A 22050-nucleotide genomic window follows, 5' to 3' on the forward strand; every position below is an offset into this window, starting at 1 on the left:
AGTTACCATACCCCAACTTAATTGCTAACATCAGTTACTGGGTGTAAAATGCAAATATGATCAATATTTATCGGTTGCACAATTCGCTTACTGGGCATGAGAGGCTAGATTACTAAACAGGCATCTTGTCAGGTACCATGAAGATATCATTGGCTGGTACTTATGTCTTACCTGAAGCTGGTATGAGTGTTTTTTACCACCATAAATTTATTACTGGTTAATTTTAAGTCACTTTATTTGAGTTTTCAGTCAAAGCCATCTGTTCCTGAGGCACTTTGAAACTATATCTTAGGCCTTCTTCACATATCTGTTTTGTATGTCCGTATGCAGTCCGTTTTTTAAGGACCGCAAATAGGACATACGCACACCCATTGTATTTAATGGTGGTGTGAACATGTCAGATTTTTCACACAGACCACATATCTGCATCGAAAATCTGCAGAAATGACATTTTCCTCTGCGCACCACAGACAATATGTGTGCTGCACACGTGCACTTTGATAACACATGGATGATAGATCAGCGTAACCATGAGACAATGATGGAAGTTGTATTCAGCAGCTGGCGCCTGAGAGAAAAGGTACAGTTCACGCTGATCCTAGGCATCGGCAGCTGCTGAAGGCAGCATTTATCATTGTCTCCTATCCATAACAAAATTCGGTGATTGTGGTGATCTCCTTGAGGTCACCACAGTTCATCGGGCCACTCACAGTGAAGTGTGGGAACTCTATGACATCACCAATCATCAATAAAGCTGCGCTTGCAGCATCTCATTGTATCCTGCTCCTCAGCCTGAACGGTCGCATCTTGGCACAGTCGAGGTTGTAAAGCACTTATCGCTGAGAGCTGAGATGGTATACGGTGTGGAACAGTATGTCGGACAGGTGAGAGATATGGTGTTTTATTATTTTTCTGTTTCTACAGAAGACAAGGGCTTCAATGGAATGGGCATAAGGTGAATATATGTTGATTTCTTTTTTCTGCTTTTTACAGGAGACGAGGATTTCAATGGAATAAGCGTAGGGTGAGTATAAATCTGTTTTTTTAATTTTTAAATACATATGTTAAACAGGGTGTTTTGTATTCTTTTAAACAAAGGATTTTAATCTTGCTGGGTCTTCATTTACAATATGAATATGGGGTTAGTAATGGAGAGGCATCTGATACACACCTCTCCATTACTAATTACTGGGCTTGATGTCACCTGACAATACAAAGGCGACATCAACCCCCCAACCCTACTACCCCACTTGCTACCACCATAGGGCAAGTGGGAAGGTCGAGGATAAGGGCCAGATTTTGTGCATCTTGTGGGTGTGACATTTCTGAGGTGACAGAGGGCTGAGGTTGGTAGCTTGGGGGAGCAATATCTCTGACCTCTTCCCAGGCTTCTAATATCAAGCCACAGCTGTCATAGAATCATAAAATTATGGAATCATAGAATAGTAGAGTTGGAAGGTACCTTCTGGGTCATTTGGTCAATCCTCCTGCTCATAGCAGGAATCACTAAATCATCCCAGATGTCTGTCCAGCACCTGTTTGAAGACTTCCATTGAAGGAGAACTCACCACGTCTCGTGGCTCCTGTTCAACTCACTAACTGTCTGTTTAGCATTTGCTGGTCCGAATTTATAGAGGGACCCTATGTCTTTTTTTCTGGGGTCCGCCCATAAATTTACCAGGAAATGCTGAGGAAACATCTGTGAGCTGTTATTAATAGCCTGGGAACCTTATGGGATATTGTCCCTTGTCCCAGGTTATTAACATAAGGAGCCCACACCATTTTTCTTTTTAACTATTTATTTTACACAGGAGGTACACAACGGGGCCAGAATATAACTTTCAGCATTTTCTCCTGGTCGCGCTGATATCAGTGCGAGCTGGAGACAATGATGACAGCAGCCTTCAGCAACAGCCGGCGCTTGTCAAATGGATGTGACACACAGACACACGGTCATACGGACAGCAAACACAGACACACGGATGGCACATGGATGCACACAGATGTCACATACGTAGACATGAACGCAGACCATAGATCTCACCAGCACTGTTTTTTTCTGTACAGGATTCATCAGGATGTGTGAAGGTAGCCTTACAAGCAGTACTGCACGAATCTGAGGAAGCTCTGGGGCTATGAGAGGGACTAAATTGCATGATTGCAGCAGGGTACTGAATCTATCCAATCTCACTGATCCACAAATTTCAACATTTGCTATTCAACTAATTGCAGTTACAGCTACTTTTACTTAGCAGAAGGTTAATGGCATCATCAAGATTTAAAATCTGTACGTTGGCCAGAAGCAGATTGAAGGAGCAATCATTCCTGACTGCTGCAAACTTTCTTGTCTTTTCTTGATACACTGCAAACTAAAGTAGTGCCATGCTGCTGATAATCCACATTGCAAATCTGTCTCTTACATTATCCCAGAACAAGGTAAAATATTATATGGTCTAAGTCAGGGTAGGCAATTAATTTTCCAGAAGTACCATAATAGAGACCATGACTGTTGAGGAGGGCCAAACTAATAGGCCATCTGCTCAATAGTAGTATGAATATATTAATTATAATTATTTTATATTAATATTAATTGAATCACATAAAACTGAGCAGAATTAAGTATGCTGACACCTCCCTATATATGGTATGAGCTTGTGTACAGTCCCCTATATAGTGTATGAGCCGACACACAGCCCCTATGTACAGTATGATACCCCACATAGCTCCCTACATGCAGTTGCTTGCAAAAATATTCTCCCCCTTGGCTTTTTACCTATTTTGTTAAATAACAACCTGTGTTTAAATATTTTTGTAATCTGATCTGCGTGATACATCAGCACTAAATAGTCGAAGTTGGTGAAGTGAAGTGAGAAAAATATAGGCATAAATGACATTTATTTGAGGAAATAACTAAAAATTAGTATGTGCATATGTATTCACTCCTTTTGCTATTAAGCCCCTAAAGATTTCTGATACTCATACAATTAATTACCTTCATAAGTCACATGCTCAGTTAAAGGAGATCCATCTCTGTGCAATCTACAGTAAATGTCACATGGTCTGTCAGCATACACACACTTGTTCAGAAAGACCACAGAAGCTGCAACACCATAAGGCCTCATCATGGTGCTCTCGGTGATCTCATTGAGGTCACCACAGTTCATCGAGCCGCTCACAATGAAATGTGAGAACGCAGCTTTAATGACCAGCGGTAACCTCTATGATGTCACCGCTCATCACTGAATCTGTGCTCACAGCATCTCATTGTATCCTGGTGTCATGATCCGGACTAGGTTTTGAGTCCTGTCTTTCCATGTTCCCGGTCTGGTCATTTCAGGGGTTAACCTTTCTCAGGTTCTATTTCCCAATCTGTCAATCAAAAATTATAAGTTAAACCGCACCTCATATAGCCAGAGTCCTACAGGACACTAAGTAAGACACACGTCATATCCAGGGAGTTCATCCCGGAAAAAAGTCCATACCAAATAGTAGAAAAGACAGCGCCTCAAACGTTGGTGAAAAGAATTCACATTTTATTCTGCCTCCGGTGGCAACGTTTCGATCCAAAGATCTTTCTCAAGCACAGTACAGGAGTGTTTCAACCCAAACTATATAGTGCAAACCCCTCCCCTCACAAAGTTCAGAAAAAATTCCATTAAGAAATTGATGGAAAGCATCCAGGTCTTCCCTGCTACCATCCCATAAAAGAATATCGTCGATGTAACACCGCCAGCCCCTAACATGGCACCAATAGGCAGACCTGTACACATGTTCACCCTCTAGGACAGCCATGTAGACGTTAGCATATGTAGGGGCCACATTGGATCACAGGGCTGTCCCACGACGCTGCAGGTAAAAATCATCCCCAAAGAGAAAAAATTCCTCCTCAGGATGAATTCCAACAGCGTCAGGGCGAACCGTACACAGTTTGGCACCATGTTGGAGCTGGACAGCATCACACCGACCGCTTGTAGTCCCCTGGAATGTTCAATTGAAGTATATAATGATGTTACATCAAAGGAAATTAAAAAAGTGGACTCCTCCACCTGTACACCCTCCAAAGACTTAATAAAATCACCAGTATCTCTAACGTATGATGGTGTCTCCATAGCAAATCTACGTAACAGGAGATCCCGAAAAATCGACACTTTGTTGAATAGAGAACCTCTTCCTGAGACGATTGGACGTCCAGGTGGGTTATATAGGTCTTTATGGATCTTAGGGAGGGTGTACAAAATAGGAACAATGGGATGCTCAACTTTCAGATAACTGACCAGCTTCGTGTCTATTAATCCACTACATAAGGCATCACTGATAATACCCTCCAATTCCACTTTAAATTTCTGAGTAGGGTTAACAGTTTCTCATACACATCAAGATCAGACAATTGTCTCATAATTTCATTACGATAAAGGAGAGTGTCCATCACCACCACAGCCCCGCCTTTGTCGGCGGGCTTGATGGTGATGGACTTATCCTCCTTCAACATTTTCACCGCCTCTCTCTCAGAAGCATTCAAATTAGGCCTTCCACCCCTCAGATTACTCTTTCTTAATTTTGCTACATCATTTTTAACAAATCTAGAAAACATTTCAATAATGGGATCATATTCAGGGGGGACAAAGTCGCTCCTGTTATATAATCCCAAACCATCGAGAGAAAGACCACTTCCCATTGTTACAACCATGGATCTAACTTTGTCTGAAAAGAATGTAGTTAGCCGTAAATGTCTACAAACCTTAAGAGATCATTATCGAGGTTAAACCAATCAATCTTACTCGAGGGGCAAAACGACAGTCCTTTTGATAATACTTGTATTTGGATATCAGACAAAGAAGCAGAGGAGATATTTACCACCAAAGAAATAGACTCCATCACTTCTTCTTCATCTTGGACCTTGTCGTCCAACCATGGTTCCCTTCTTTGCTTCCTACCACCTCTGTGTCCTGTCCGTCTCCTCGGGTTCCACCCCCACGGGGTCTGGCTAAAAAATTAGAGGTACCAGGGAGCACTCTACTGCCGTCATCTGTGGAATCTGATTCACCACCTGTAAAGCCAAAATTTGAATGTGCAGCAGGTGGCTTCTGGGGTCTCTTAAATCTCTTATACTTCTCCTTAGAGCGGCTGGAGCCTGAGGTAGGGTTATATGGCGGCACTGTGGAGTTTCTGAATTGACAACTGAACACTCTACCATTATTATAGTCCTCTTGGTCCCTTAACCATTTGGATCATTTGGTATCCTCAAGATCACCTTAATATTTTCGAAGATTCTCATCAATCTTGGAATCAATCACACAATTCCTCCTCAAAGGCAATGTTGACAAGCAGACCTCTGGTATCACTCTGTTTTACTTTCAAGGTGTCCATTTCTCTCTTCAAAAATTCTATATTTAGCAACATCACATCAAATGCATATTTGTTACTAATAACAGAATATTATAGGTAGATGGTTGACCCAGCTTAGGGGAAGGAATTTTTTTTCCCTATGGAGAAAATTGGTTTCTACTCTGTGGGTTTTTTGCCTTCCCCAGGATCAACAATGCAGAACAGCTGCACTAAAAATAGGCTGAACTAGATGGACATAGGGTCTTCCATCAGCCTTCAAAACTATGTTACCACTCTGTTAGCCTCAAATTTTGCACAAAATTGAGCATTGTTTGGTAAGAGCGTTGGACGTCAATTCAGCCTTAATCCTCGAGGGATCCTCTTGGCCTTATAATATTCCACCAGTGTCCCAGCATGCAGCTCTAATGAAATTAATTTCCTTCTTTCAGACTCCCATCTTGTTTTAAGCATCTCAATTGATGGTTGATTCAAAATGGTATTATCAGTCCCAGCATCAGAAATAATCCTCGCAGCATCCTCAAAGGTATGATAAAAAAAGGCAGATACTGGTTCACCAACATCCTTACCAGTAAAAATTTCCATAGTAGTAAGGCAGAGATGCCGGTAAAACAAAAAACTCCCAAACAGTCAATCAAAAATTATAAGTTAAACCGCACCTCATATAGCCAGAGTCCTACAGGACACTAAGTAAGACGCACGTCACATCCAGGAAGTTCATCCTGGAAAAAAGTCCATACCAAATAGTAGAAAAGACAGCGCCACAAACGTTGGTGAAAAAGAATTCACATTTTATTCTGCCTCCTGTGGCAATGTTTCGATTCAAAGATCTTTCTCAAGCACAGTACAGGAGTGTTTCAACCCAAACTATATAGTGCAAACCCCTCCCCTCACTTTAACATGCACCAATGAAAACTAGACGTAATAAGCCTCTATACACATATAGACATTCAACAGTTAAAAATAGCCCCACATTTCTCCAGACTGCCTGCTAACAAATCACCAGAAAATACACCAACCCAGATTGCTAATATACAAACAGGCAGATAATATAACTGCAGATCAGTAGCGTAGCTACCGGGGGGCAGAGGGGGCGGTCACCCCGGGCCCCGAGCTCTGAAGGGGCCCACCAGAGCTACGCTACTGTAACTGTATCAGCGTGCACAGCGCGCCCATAGAGTTAAATTCTGCGGCAGAGCAGGGAGAATCGATCTCCCTACTCTGCCGCCCATTCGCTATGGGCCTCTGAGAAGGCAGTGGGGAGCCCCTGTGCCAGCAGTGGGCCCCCCACCTCACAGCCAGCAATGTCGTCCTGAGCTTTTCTGTGCGCACAGGACCTGTGATGAGGTCACAGGAGGGGCGGAGTCAGGGGGTCACATGATCAGGGGCTTCAGCACAGGGCTCTGCTGTGCTGGTTGTCATGGTGCTGGATGAGGTGAAGTAAGTTTCTGTGTGGGGTCAGGATTGGTTTACAGGGTAGATGTAGCAGAGCTGTGTGTGTATGAGGTGTACAGAGCGGAGCCGTGTGTGTAGAAGGTGTATGGAGCAGAGATATGCATGTATGAGGTGTAGAGAGCCGTGTGTGTATGGAGTGAGCAGAGCTGTTTGTGTATGGAGCGGAGCCAAGTGTGTACGGGGTGTACAGAGCAGAGCCGTGTGTGTACGGGATGTACAGAGCAGAGCCGTGTGTGTACGGGGTGTACAGGGCAGAGCCGTGTGTGTGCGGCATGTACGGAGTAGAGCCGTGTGTGTACAAGGTGTACGGAGCGCAGCCAGGTATGTACAAGGTGTACGGAGCGGAGCTGTTTGTGTACAAGGTGTACAGAGCAGAGCCAGGTGTGTACAAGGTGTATGGAGCAGAGCCGCATGTGTACAGCATGTACGGAGCAGAGCCGTGTGTGTATAGGGGGTGTGGAGCAGAGCCGTGTGTGTATAGGGGGTATCAGGTGCAGTAATAGGGACACATACGGCAGCAGTGGCTCAGTATTGGGGCATCAGGTGCAGTAATAGGGACACATATGGCAGCAGTGGCTCAGCATTGGGGTATCAGGTGCAGTAATGGGGACACATACGGCTGCAGCGGCTCAGTATTGGGGTATCAGGTGCAGTAATAGGGACACGTATGGCAGCAGAGGCTCAGTATTGGGGTATAGAGTGCAGTAATGGGAACACATACGGCAGCAGTGGCTCAGTATTGGGTATCAAGTGCAGCAATAGGGACATATATGGCAGCAGCGGCTCAGCATTGGAGTATCAGTTGCAGTAATAGGGACACATACGGCAGCAGCAGCTCAGTATTGGGGTTTCAGGTGCAGTAATAGGGACACATACGGCAGCAGAGGCTCAGTATTGGGGTATCAAGTGCAGTAATAGGAACACATACGGCAGCAGCGGCTCAGTATTGAGGTATCAGGTGCAGTAATAAGGGCACATACGGCAGCAGAGGCTCAGTATTGGGGTATCAGGTACAATAGTAGGGACACATACGGCAGCAGCAGCTCAGTATTGGGGTATCAAGTGCAGTAATAGGGACACATATGGCAGCAGAGGCTCAGTATTGGGGTATCAAGTGCAGTAATAGGGACACATATGGCAGCAGCAGCTCAGTATTGGGGTATCAGGTGCAGTAATAGGGACACATACGGCAGCAGCGGCTCAGTATTGGGGTATCAGGTGCAGTAATAAGGACACATACGGCAGCAGAGGCTCATTATTGGGGTTTCAGGTGCAGTAATAGGGGCTCATACGGCAGCAGCGGCTCAGTATTGGGGTATCAGGTGCAGTTAAAGGACACATACGGCAGCAGAGGCTCAGTATTGGGGTATCAGGTGCAGTAATAGGAACACATATGGCAGCAGCGGCTCAGCATTGGGGTATCAGGTGCTGTAATAGGGACACATACGGCAGCAGCGGCTCAGCATTGGGGTATCAGCAGGATGAGGGGTTTGTGCAGGTTGGGGATACATGGTGATGGGGCTGGAATATGAGAAGTGAAACGTGTCATTGTTGTTTTCTCTATAGCCGAATCATTGCTGGAGGAGTTGTCATATCGGTCTGGGCCAGATGAAAAGACGTGAAAAGTGACCGATTCCATCAGAAAGAACGTCAGAGGTAAGACACCAACTATACCTGTGCAGTAATCACATATGTTTGTAGGACTGGTATTTACCACTGACCATATTGCGGTAATATCCATGTTGGTCTTTATATAGGGATTATTTTCAGTAACAGCACAGTCATCTCCTACATCCACTATTAGGGTGTGTAACCGAGTTGTAATCAAAGTTACCTAGTTAGGGGCCCACTCAGAAGTTTCGCCCCCCCGAACCGAAACCCCAGCTACACCTCTGCTGCAGATATATGTCACCATGAAAAACGTTTGTAAACATTAGCAGCACCAATCAGCACGCAGCTCCTTCGTTGCCATAGCATCCACATTCTGACGTGGGCAAAAGGCACTCCTCCAAATGGCTCTGGGCCAATCCAGTCTCCTTCCATCTGAGCATGCTCCGGCGTCTGGATGTCATTGGACACCACATCTCTCCAAACACAGGCTCCTACAGCTTAGATCATTAGTGGGAACACGGGCTGACACACAGTGGGCCGTGCATATTCTAATCAAACAAATTGCTCAATGCGGCTGTGCTTTTACAAAAGGAGCCGACACACAGTAACAAACACCTCATAAATGACAAGAATTATACACATAGAAAAAAACATCCACAGTGCAAAAAAATCAAAGGGGAATACACCAACATATTAGCAGGCAATCAGGATCATCCATGGTACAATATAATAGGTGGATAATAGGCAATATAGATCACAAAAGCATCTTTAGGGAATAATGAACCCTGGGTAATCCTATAAAGTTAACCAGTAACCCAGATTATAAACAATATCAACCAATGCACAGATTGGATACTCCAAGGTGCATACATCCGTACAGTGCAGCACAGTACATACAATAAATATAAATGCACATATAGGATCCAAGCCGCAAGATGCCAGAGGAGGAAAACACAGTAAGTAGAGGCTATACTAAAAGTTCGAAACTCTGCCTTGGTCCCTGAAGGGATTAGAATAGCAGGAAGCTTACACCGAGTCACAGCAGAGGGAAGGATAACTCCCATTTTTCAAAGCAGACTGTAACCTGGTGAGAGTTGTAATATCTCCTCTGAACTGCATCTGAACTACAGTAAATGATAAAGTGACTGTCCTTGTCTCCTGCCTTATTACTTAGTGCCTTCTACTTCCATCATAATCTCTGGGGGTCAGCCCTGGTTGGAGAGGGTTTAACATCTGCACTGCCATCACCCTCTACTCCCCCAGGGATCATCTGCAGTGCCGGCTATACTGCAGTCGAACACTCCAACTGGCTTCATGAATCACTATATAAACTTTATTCCCTAATCAATACACCCCATTTACATGACTGCTTGGGCCCACGGACCGGGTCACTGCCACTGTGACATATCCCTTTAAGATGACTGGCCCGGTACCGAGTATCCCACAACCCCTGGGGCACGTCATTTTGGCATCATGAACAGGATTCGAACAGGATACTGTGCATGCCTAAAGTCCTACAGGAGCAACAACCTGCAGCAACTGAAGCGGTGAGTCTCACCCCTGCAAGGGTTAACTAGGGAGGAAGATGTCTAATCCCAGTTACACTCAGGGTGCAGCAGCTGCAGCTCCCATATTGCCTCTTACCATGCCTTATATACCGGGTGCTACATGGCTGCCACAGTATACTGGCGAATCGCACACCTTAAAGGGAACCTGTCACTGCCCCCCCCGGTCAAACTTCAGGTATGTTTGACCAATTTTAAAAACGATTATTTCTGAGGTGGAAGGGACGCTAAATAAAAGAGCCACCTTGAAAAAATGCAGCATTAGTGCTGCACAAGGTGGCTCTTTAACTTAACAATACCTGGGGGGTGTCAGGTTCCCTTTAAGTGACTTCAGAGGGAAGCTGCGCAGCATGTTTAAAATTTACCATATGTCAAAGGAGCAGAAAGTCAGTATACTTACAAGTCAGCTCAGTGGCGCTGCTCAGAGAGAAGTTCAATCTTGGCCAGCAACTGATAAAAAGACTGTAAAAGACATTTTTGCTAAATTAAAGGATACTTTTGACACCCGTACTGCTTCAGAAATAAAAATGTGATTTTTCAGCTGCAGACAGAAATCACAGGACACTATTAGAGACTATGCCTTAAACCTGCAAGAGGCGCTGCGCGCCATTAAACAAATTGATCCAGACAGTGTAAGAGATGAGAACAAAATGCTGAAAGAGCAGTTCATTGAAGGTCTTTTGTCTGATTCCAGTAAGGCACAACTGCGCATGATGTCATTGCAGAACCCTGACATGAACTTTGTTCAGTTTAAGGACAGATCCATCCGTATCTTAAGAGAATCTACCTATGTCTGCACTGAGCCAGATAAACAACCGGCAGTTACATACCACCAGGGTGCAGTATCCTCACCCCAGGTGCCTGCAGTACAGCATGTGCAGATTCCAGTTGATGATTCTACTGCAGATTTATGGCTGCAACTACAGGAATTGACTAAAATATGGCTGCTCTATGTAAAACTGTTCAGACTTGTTCCCCCACAGAGAGGATCCAACAAGCATCAAGCCTGGATGATCTCCCATGGCGACGGCCAAAGAGGATGCTGCAACATCAGCGACGACTGACTCGCTCCGGCAGGAGAACATCGGACCGATTTGACTCTTCTGTGAGACCCATCTGTAGATGGTGCCATAGGATTGATCATATTGAAAGAGAGTGTCCTTTAAATGGGCAACCCCGGGGGCCGAGGACCAACCCCCAGGAGTAAGACAATCTGGTCCAACTAACTGGAGAAACAGGTATGTTGGAGGACGTCCACTTATACCCGTGGTAGTGGATGGTATCCCCTTCACCGCCCTCGTGGACACTGGATCACAGGTAACCACATTGCCTCACACACTGTACCAGAGATATTGGACTGATGCTGATTTCACCCAACTTCCTGATGGTAACTTGTCCTTAATAGCAAGTAATGGTCAACCTCTGACACAGGTGGGGTTGAAAGAGGTTGTCATTAAAGTGGGAAAGGTGGAGCTCAAAGCTCAAGGTCTCATGGTGGTAGAGGTGGACAGAGCAGAGTGTCAATCTATCATAACATTGGGCACCAATGTGATTGAAAATTCCTTAAGTGAGGTCATCACCATTTTGAAAGACATAGCCGAGTCGGCCCCATACAAAGAACAGCATGCTCTCAATAAAGATATCAAGGCCCTTGTGCAGCAACAGCAGGTGGTGTTAACTGGTGGAGAGATTGGTAGCGTAAGGGTGAGTGATCTGTGGCGCCCCTGAGGGTTCAGTCACCACAGAGGTGCTGCACCTCCTCCTGAGGTGTGGTGCCCCATCATCCAGGTAAGGTGGAGACACCTGACCACACTCCAACACTTGCATCCCACACAACATAGTAGTGTAGCAAAGCACCTTTGGTGGCTCCCTGCTTGGAACACGAAGAGTGCTGGGAGGTGGGTGGAGCTTAGTTGCACAAGTGAGCGGGAGATGATTAGGACTAGGTCAGTCGGTGAGAGAAGATCCCCTGAGTGGGATGGATGGAGGGAGGTGCTGCAGCAGTCTCATGTGACCTGGAGCTGCTGGCACTGGAAAGAGATATAGAAAGCCTGATTCTCCATAAGGAAGAAAGTTTTGTACGGAACATAAGGAGAAGAAGAGAACTAAGGACTAGGGTCAGAGTAGAACCCTTCCTCAAGTTCTAAGCGCATGGCTGGGGTCAGGTCCCCGAGGTTGTATGGATACTAATGGTCCTGCAGCAGACACCAGAGGAATAGAAGTTGTCACCACTTTATTCCCCACAAGACTTGGGGGCACAACAGCAACGTGAGTGAGCCAGGACTTGGTAGTAAGGGGTTCCCGAAGCAGGCTACAGCTGTCTGCCGTACAAGTAGAGTTCAAAGGAACATCTTAAAGGAGGAACTTGGGTTTAACACACAACCACAAGTACTTCACTACAAGCGCTAGAAAGGAGACGTTCAGAGAAGGCATATGTTGGCGGAGTGTTGGAATGGAGTACTTCATCTTGCCTGGAGGTTGGCTGAGCCCCTGACCTGGAGGACACAGCACCGAGGTGGGCACCTGTATGCACAACAGACTGTGAGTAAAGCTTTGGAACTACATGCCCTGGTGTCCTCCGCTTATTCCTGCATCAACCCACTCAGCACTGATACATCTCTGAGCTTAACACTGCACCGTTACGCTCTCCTCACCATCTCCCCATTTACACTGCCCTGGGACTACAGCCCTACCTGTGGAGGGCTACAACATCATTGCTGCACCACACCATCTGTCCCAGAGAAGCAACCCGGCAGTGCTGGTCAAATTGACCAGAAACCACAGGTGGCGTCACGAATCATGCACTTATAAACTTTAATCAGCCATGCTTAACACCATCCCCTTTCACATGGACGCCCAGGGCCACTGACCGGGTCGCTGCTACTGTGACACTTCCCTCTGAGATACCGGCTCGGTACCGAGTACTCCACGGCCCTGGTGGGCGATCCAGATCCCTACTCCATTATGCTTCCCCCTAGGAGTGAGACTCTCATCTGATGCAGAGCAGCCATAGGAATCAGAGGACGGGACTACCAAACTCTCCTTGAACCAGTCTACTCAGATAGCAGATCTACTGTGCTGAAAGCCAGGGGAATTGTTGATGTTAAAAGGGGCAGGGTCCCGGTACATGTTCTGAACTGTGGAGAGGAGGAAGCTTGCTTGCCCCGTTATGCAACCGTAGCCAAACTATTCACAACAACAATGATATTCAGGCTGTAGAACCTTTGGATCCATCAGAAGCGACGGATGGCAATGGCTCTTTTGTTCAGACAGAGGAATGGTTCCAAAAGATACATGTTGGCACCGACTCCACTCCTGTACATCAGAAAAAAGGAGTGCGGCGGGTGGTACAAGAATGCGAGAGGATTTTCAGTAAGTATCCCTTGGATTTTGGGTAGGTAAAAGGGTTTCAACATAACATCCCCACAGGAGATCACCCACCTATCAAAGAAAGGTATCGTCCTGTACCTCCAGCTCATTATCAGTGTGCAAAAGGTATGCTAAGAGAAATGAAACAAGCAGTGGTAATTAGGGATACCTACAGTCCTTGGGCAGCTCCCCTGGTGTTAGTCAAAAAGAAAGATGGTACAATGCGCATGTGTATAGATTACAGCCAACTTAATAACATTACTCACAAAGATGCATACCCCTTGCCGCGCATAGAGGAGTCTCTAGCAGTGTTAATATCAGCTAGGTACTTCTCCCCTTTGGACTTAACCAGTGGGTACTGGCAGGTTCCTCTTGGTGAGGCAGACAAAGAAAAAACTGCGTTCACTACTTCTATGGGCTATGTTAATTTAATTACATGCCGTTCGGATTGAGCAGTGCTCCTGGGACCTTTCAGAGAATTATGGAATGTTGCCTGGGACAGATGAACTTTGAGACTGTGCTATCATACTTGAACGATGTGATTGTATATTCCAGGACCTATGAGGAACATCTGCAACACCTGGCAGAGGTCTTGGAGGCATTGTCCAACTTCGGTCTAAAGGTAAAACCATCTAAGTGTCATCTCCTAAAGCCCAAAGTGCAGTATTTAGGCCATGTCGTGAGTTCAGAAGGAGTAGCACCCGACCCAGACAAAGTGACTGTCATCAGAGACTGGCTGGTAACCACCAACATCCAAGAGGTCAAACAATTCATAGGCCTAGTGGGATACTACAGACGTTTTATCAAAGACTTTACTAAATTGGCAGCCACCCTTCAAGATCTCCTAGTTGGTCAACCCAAAAAGGCCAGATGCAAGAGCCCCCTGATTGAGTGGAATGCTAGGTTGGATGAGAAATTCAACAGCCTTAAGCAAGCGCTTACTGGAGAAGAGATCTTAGCGTATCCAGACTATGATCAGCCATTTATCCTGCACATTGATGCCAGCAATGTTGGGTTAGGAGCTGTCCTATTTCAAGGGCAGCAGGGTAAGGAGAAAGTCATTGCTTATGCCAGTCGGAACCTTCGTCCTACTGAGAGGAACTTCACCAACTATAGCTCCTTCAAGCTAGAATTCTTGGCTATCGTTTGGGCAGTGATCGAGAGGTTAAAGCACTATTTGGCCTCATCCAAATTTACCATCTATACGGACAACAATCCTTTAGCCCATCTGGAGACCGCCAGGCTTGGTGCCTTGGAACAAACATGGATGGCTCGGTTGTCCAATTCTGAGTTCGTCATTAAATACCGAGCTGGCACTAAAAACGCCAATGCTGATGCCTTGTCCCGTATGCCAAATGCTCCTGATCCAGCAGAAGATCTAGAAGACCTGGAAGAAATAGAGACGCCGGCATTCCACCAACACAGTGCCTCCCAAGACTCTAAGCACGTGACAGGGAGAAGTATTGCTATTCATGAAGTTTCCCTTAATCCACTACCTCACCATGGTTGGGCAGAGATGCAGAGCAGTGACCCGGCTATAGGTATGGTCAAAGAACTCCTTGGAGAAGCAGATTCATCTCCAGCTCCTGATGCACCTGCAGATGTCCAACAGTTGTGGAAAGAGAGAAAGAAGCTGTTCCTTTATGAAGGCAAGTTGATATGAAGAGCTATTAACCCACGCATGCATGAACTGGTAAGGCAGATCATGGTCCCCAAAAAAGATGTGCCCATGGTCTTGGAAGCTTACCACAATCAAGCGGGACACTTTGGTTGGAAAAAGCTGGAAGTAGTCATACGCGACCGCTTCTTCTGGACAGGTATGAGACAGTCCATTGAAGAGTGGTGTAGGGAATGCGGCCCATGTAATCTCAGAAGAAAGAATTCTGCCAATCAAAGGGCCCCCCTGAAGCCCATCATCACTAAACAACCTTTGGAACTGGTGGCCTTAGATCACATGCAAGTAACCCCAAGCCGATCAGGGTATACCTATGCCTTAACAATAGTAGATCACTATTCCTGCTTCTTAGTGGTCGTTCCGGTGAAAGACCAAACAGCAAGAACAGCTGCAAAGGTATTCCAAGAATATTTCTGCAGACCCCATGGCTACCCAGAGCAAGTGCTGAGAGAGATCCAGCCTTCGAAGCAGAAGTCTTCCAAGAATTTTGCTCCCTCTATCGATGTAAAAAGATCAGGACTACACCATACCATCCACAAGGCAATGGTCGTTGCGAAAAACAGAACCATCTGGTATTCAATTTATTACAGATCCTACCACTGGAAGAAAGGAACCAATGGCCTTAGAAATTGCCTGATTTGATTGAAATGTACAATCATATGCCAACCAGTGCAACAGGATATGCTCCAGCTTACTTGATGAATGCACGTCCAGGTAAACTCCCCATCAACCTGGAAATGGGAGTCCTAACTCCTGAAAGCATATCTGTTACGAATGGGTCACCGAGGAGGATGGCAGAAACAGGCTAAGCCACCAGGAATCCAGAGAGCATGAGGTACCAGCACAAAAACAGCAAAATTTCACGTATACAAACTCAGGAATACATAACAAAAGATACGGAGAAAGAATGAGTTTACCATATACAATGAAAGTATTTATTAATACAAAAAGTCCTACAATTACATAAGCAGTGAAATATACAGTAAAATATATTATATATCAATTAATATGTATGGATATAAATGATCCACAAGACTACTGGCCACAGACTGCAAGCATAGTAGCAGAACAGAGCAGAAAATAATTATGTCTGACCAATGGCAACTGAAAGGGTTAATTTACACACATCAAACAGCTGATCTACTCAGTGTAAGGTGGCACACATAGCCAACCATATAAACATGAGCTAAAATGAGTGTCCTTGAATAATGAACCCCACCATGGTGTCAATAGTGAATATATATGCACATATGCAAAGACCGCTACATAAAGAGAATAGAAATAAAAGGTTAACTACCCATAGTAATTGCCCGTGCTATGATCGTGTTCCCCGATGTGCGTTTCGCAAGATATTTTGTTGCTTCCTCAGGGGGCTTGGCCTCCGAGAGGCAGAAGTGAGCTATAAGTACAGGACCTTCCAGCTCACATGACCGCGGAAGGCCAATAGCTTGTATTGTTTTTCGCACATGCGCTCTGAAGCGCCAGAAAGGTCCTTCTACAAGCGGTCTCTCTCCCTCACACATACATAGCTACGGAGAGGCGGATGGCGCCAAACTGCACTGTCTGCAGCCACAATGGGGAGTAGAAAGAGAACGCTGGAAGGCCAAAGGTGCTGAAGAAACGCATAGCAAAATAAAATCATGAAATGGAAGGCAGGGGAATATGTTAAATGTAAATGTGAATAAAATAAAAGTGGGATATATTAAGTATGAATGAAGTGACTGAGTGAAATAAATACTGGATATATAATATTAATTAATGATAAGACGTCCGTGTACTGATGGTAGGATTTAGGAAGCGCGGAGAGATCCGCAGGCACTTCAGTGGAAGCCACCTGAAGACTGCCCTTCTGACACCTTCCTTCACAATCCTTGCTCCAAGCCAATATTTTCCCTGATGCCCACTCGATATGAGGAGAGTGGCCACGGAGCCAGGGAAGACCAAGTAGCACCTGGTCAATACCATCAGGAAAAATGAGCAGGGACAAGATCTTGATGGGAGGGAGAGATAGAAAGTCCGAGTGGAACTGTCTGATGGGTTACCTGAGTGGGCAAATGCACCCCATTAACCACCATGATGGTCAGTGGTTGAGGCAGCAACACCTGAGGGATAGCGTATTTCTGGGCGAAGGTTGAGGACCTAAAATTCCCTTCGGCCCTGGAATCCACGATAAGCTATGCCTCCCAGGTGAAGGGACCTCTGTCTAAGGTACCCCGGAATACCGGTTTGGGTGAGAAGGGTTTCATGTTGGGCTGACGACTTCATATGACGACAAGACATAGGCATTTTTTTCACCCGCAATGGACACGTGCTAGTCGAGTGACCAAATTGTCGGCACTGATAGCAGCGTATATAGCTTCGCACCGGTGGTGGCTTGGAGTCGGTGCGAGATACCTCCATAGGTTCAGAGGGTACGAGCTCCTGTGCAGGATAACTCAGCGGCTCAGTGAAAGTGGGAGCCAAATTAACCCTTCATCTGGATTGTGCACGTTCCAGCCCGCGCTCCGTAAACCGGAGGTCAATGCGGGTGGAAACTGCAATCAATTCCTCCAGACTTGTGGGAACTTCTCTAGTAGCTAGAGCATCTTTTACATGCGCAGCCAACCCTCTCCAAAACACCGGGACTAATGCTTTGTCCGGCCACTCTAATTCGGAAGCAAATGTCAAGAACCGGATGGCATAATGGCTGACCGAGAGTGACCCCTGTGTTAGGGACAGAAGTTGAAGAGAGGTGTCGTGGGTGATTCGTGGTCCCAAAAAGACCTGCTTCAGGGCCGCGAGGAACTGAGCAGCACCCTGAACCACAGGATCATCACGTTCCTACAACGATGTAGCCCACTGTAATGCCCGGCCAGACAAGAGTGACACAATAAAGCCCACCTTAGCCCGCTCTGTAGGAAACCGTGCAGCCAGTAACTCGAGCTGAATTGAGCACTGGCTCACGAATCCCCTACAGGTGGCGCTATCACCCGAAAACTTGTCAGGAAGCGGGAGGCGAGCAATTCTCGGCATGGGCAAAAGTGCGGGCACACGTGTGACAGCCTCAGCAACTGTCTGAGCAGCAGCTAGTGCAGTATTCGCAGCTGAGTTGGCGCTCTCAATAGCCGCCAACCTGCTCTCCAGGTGCTGAATATAGCGCTGCAACTGCTGCACGTCTGCCATTACCAGCCAGACCCTGGCGCTAGTGTAATGTTAGGGTCAGCAGAACGCACCAGATATAAATAATAGGAGGTGCATTCGCCGCCCGGGGTCCACCGTGCGGTAGATGGTAAGACCGCTGCTGGACAATGGCAGATGCACCAAAAGGTAAAGTACTGCGCTCGGGTTAACGTCACCCGAATGCTAAGAGCGGCTCTGTTAAGACACAGAGTCGCCTCACAATAAAGAATGTAAGGACGCTGGCCCTGTTAGCCTCACAGGATGACCAGCGAGTGGCGTTGCAGCCGCAACCGCCAATGGACGCTGCTACCGCGGCGTGGCAGTAACTATAGCCGTTGCACGACGGCGCCGGAAGACTGTACACCGTCGGACACTAGTGTGCAGTGCAGGAGGCACAGTGGCGTGTAGCTTGCCACAATCTGGCACTGACTAACCAACACTCTGTCACCATTCGTATTATCAGAGGGAAGGGGCTTCTTAATAAGTCAGTCACCAGTCCATGCATCCATCACCATACACACACAGCATAATATGCTACACTAGCGCATGGCCGAGCCGCCATGCTGGCTTTTTATAGCCATGCGCTTCCGGGACCTTCCAGTACCCTGGAAGGACCAATCAGATTCGACGCAGGACCTGAGCATGTGACCCCTTCTCTCCAGTGAGAGGTCACCTTGCGGGCATGCCCAGTAGCACAGCACAAGGACTTAGCCTCTGGAGCGGTTCCCTGCAGAGCAGGTTGCGCTACCATTGCTGCACCAGAGGTGGCAGCAACATCCAGGCTGTCAGAACAAGTCTGAGCAGCACCCAGAGCGGTCGGAGGAGAATGGGAGACCGCTGGACGTCTGGCACTGGATTCCTGCTGTGCAGTGTCAGGAATCCGACGCCTAACAGGTTCAGTATTATGGTATTCGTTTTGATGCCTATTTTGCATCTGGCTTTTATCTTTGATCTGTTACGTGCAGGAAGCGTATCCTATATCCCATCTATGGATCTCCTTTTGGAGATACCAATTTACTAGGTTACTTGTCCTAGCTTGTATAAGCCTAGAATCTAGTCCATGTGTGCATATTAGCATTCTATCTTTTTATTGCATGTGGGTTTTGGATGGCGCATGCACATATGTATCTATCTATTGTTCATCATTTCTTTTCTCGAGAAGCCATCCCTGCCCTCCACCTGCATGTGAAAGACCGCATTGTCCATGCACTAAAACAGTCAGTGAGTGGAAAGGTGCACCTCACAACATATGCATGGACCAGTAGGCATGGCCAGGGCCGTTACGTGTCCGTCACTGTGCACTGGATTAATGTGGTGGATGCAGGCTCCATAGGGGACAGCGGTGGTGGAACAGTGCTGCCTAGCCCACGGTATAGGAAACAGTTGGCTGTAGGCATTCGACCCTCCTCCTCCTGCAGAAGCGAAAGCTCATCGACAGAGCGCAGTCGCATGAGCACTCCATCCACATCTGTCAGTGTTGCACACGAGGTGTCCCACTATCAAAGAGCTAGTGCTAAGCGGCAGCAGGCTGTTTTAAAAATGATGTCTTTGGGCGACAGTAGACACACCGCGGAGGTACTGGCCAACTACTTGCATCGACAAACTGAGTCATGGCTAGGCAGTCTACATCTTGAGCCAGGCAAGGTAGTCAGTGATAATGGGCAGAATTTTGTGGCAGCCATAACCCTTTCAAAACTCACACACATACCTTGCCTGGCTCACACCTTGAACCTGGTGGTGCAGTGCTTCCTAAATCATTATCCTGAGTTAACAGCCCTACTCCATAAGGTACGAAGACTGTGCTTGCACATCTGTCGCTCAAATGTCCACTCCAGTCGTATGCAGAAGCTGCAGCGATAACTCAACCTCCCCAAGCACCGCCTAATCATAGACGTTGCTACAAGATGGAACTCCACCATGCACATGGTTGAGAGGCTGTGCGAACAGAGGCAGGCTGTAATGCATTTGTGGGAGGATACATGTGCAGGCAGTTTGAGGGCAGACATGGAATTGTCGGGTGTGCAGTGGTCAAAGCTGAAAGACCTCTGTAAAGTCCTTCAGTGTTTTGAGGAATGCACACGGCTGGTAAGCGCAGACGACGCCATCATAAGCATGAGCATACCACTTATGCGTCTGCTCATGCAAACTTTGACGCACATTAAGGATCAGGCGTCTGCAGCTGAGGAGCAACAGGAGGAAGAGGAGGAGGGAAGCCTTGATGACAGTCAGCCATTGTCTGGTCAGGGAACTGTCGTGGACGAGGTGGAGGAAGAAGAGGAAGATGAAGAGGAGGATGAGGGGGATGATTTTTTTGGTGGAGGAGGATGCCTCTCAGGGGGCAAGAGAACATGTTGGCGTGCCAAGGTCAGGTACAGGGTTTGAGCGTGACAGGAGCTAATATTGGCTAACAAATAAGCAACTCTGGTAAACAGGTTGTTTGAGGCATTCCCAGCACACAGCAGCGGAGTTGGTTCTCCCACAAGCCGTTGTGGGCAAAATGGAAGAGGTGTTCGTGGTGCACACAGCCGAACTGGCGTTGGAGACAGGGGTTTCCTGACCATGTTGTGGTCTGATTTCTCAAGTCCCGCGCACACAACAGCTAATACAGAATCAATTGCAAGTGACAGGAGACAGCAGTTGTCAACTATGATTACAAAACTACTTCTCCCATATCGAGGTTCTCCCTCACAGGTCATTCCCCTTTGATTATTGGGCCTCAAAACTGGACGCATGGCCTGAATTCGCACAATATGCCTTACAGGAGCTCACTTGCCCTGCTGGCAGTGTGTTATCTGAAAGAGTCTTCAGTGCTGCTGGATCAATCCTGACAGAAAAAATAACCTGTCTGTTGACCCAAAATGTTGATGATCTAACCTTCATTAAAATGAACCATGCATGAGTTTCAAAAGATTTTGTCCCACCCTCCCCTGATAACACATAGGTTGCCAGAGAAAAGGCTCGCTTTTGTCCTCCTCTTCCTCTGACTTCTCCAGTTCATCCATTTGCAGCAGCTGAAAGTCCAGCCTACACATCAACATCTGCCATTTTTTAAAACACCCTAAAAGGGCTGCCCCCCCCCCCCCAGGCCCGGGGTCAACACCTGCTGCACCCGGGCAAGTGCTGTTGCTCTGAACAGGTGTGTGGGCCCACCCTTGGGTGATGGCGTTGGCACAGGGCCTCTCATAGTACAATAAAGAGTCTCTGACGGTGGGGGGACCCACTCACCGTCAGACATACCGTCGTACTATGAGGGGCCCTTTGCCAGTGCCGTCGCCCATGAGTGGGCCCCCCATGCTTGCTCAGGGCCACAGCACTTGAAATACTTACCTCTCCCTGCTCCACCGCCGTGACGTCTTCCGCCTTTCCTGACAGTGACATTCAGGTTACAGAGCGCGATGACATCTCGTCTGTATGCCCTCTACCAAAACAGTACAAGTGCAGAGAGCTTTAAAATGGCAATGCTGAGGAGTCCAGAGTAGAGCAGCGACCAGCGAGGAGATGTATTTAATTTTTTTAAATGTTGGGAGCATTTTTTAGGGAGCAATAAACACTGGAGAATGATATATGGGGCCCATCATACACTGGAGCATCATCCATTTGGCCCATCATATACTGGAGCATTCCAAATGGGGGACATCAGACACTGGAGCAGCATTTATGGGGCCCATTATACTCTGGAGCATTAGAAATGGGTCCCATTATATATGGAGCATAATTTGGGCCCATAACACACTGGAGCATCGTTCATGGGGGCCAACATACACTGGAGTATTCCAAATGGGGGACATCAGACACTGGAGAAGCATTTACAGGGCACAGTATACACTGGAGCATTAAGAAATGGGGCCCATTATATATGGAGCATAATTTGGG

General features: G+C 46.8%; 1 protein-coding gene across 1 annotated transcript in view; it reads right to left on the reverse strand.

The window, feature by feature from the left end:
• LOC141085646 (sulfotransferase 2B1-like) overlaps positions 1-22050 on the reverse strand; it is a 209122-nt gene that overhangs the window by 129889 nt on the left and 57183 nt on the right. The window lies entirely within an intron of this gene.

The sequence above is a fragment of the Dendrobates tinctorius genome, unplaced genomic scaffold (genome assembly GCF_039654945.1).
Source record: "Dendrobates tinctorius isolate UK_male_01 unplaced genomic scaffold, ASM3965494v1 ptg000028l, whole genome shotgun sequence".
Lineage (NCBI taxonomy): Eukaryota > Metazoa > Chordata > Amphibia > Anura > Dendrobatidae > Dendrobates > Dendrobates tinctorius.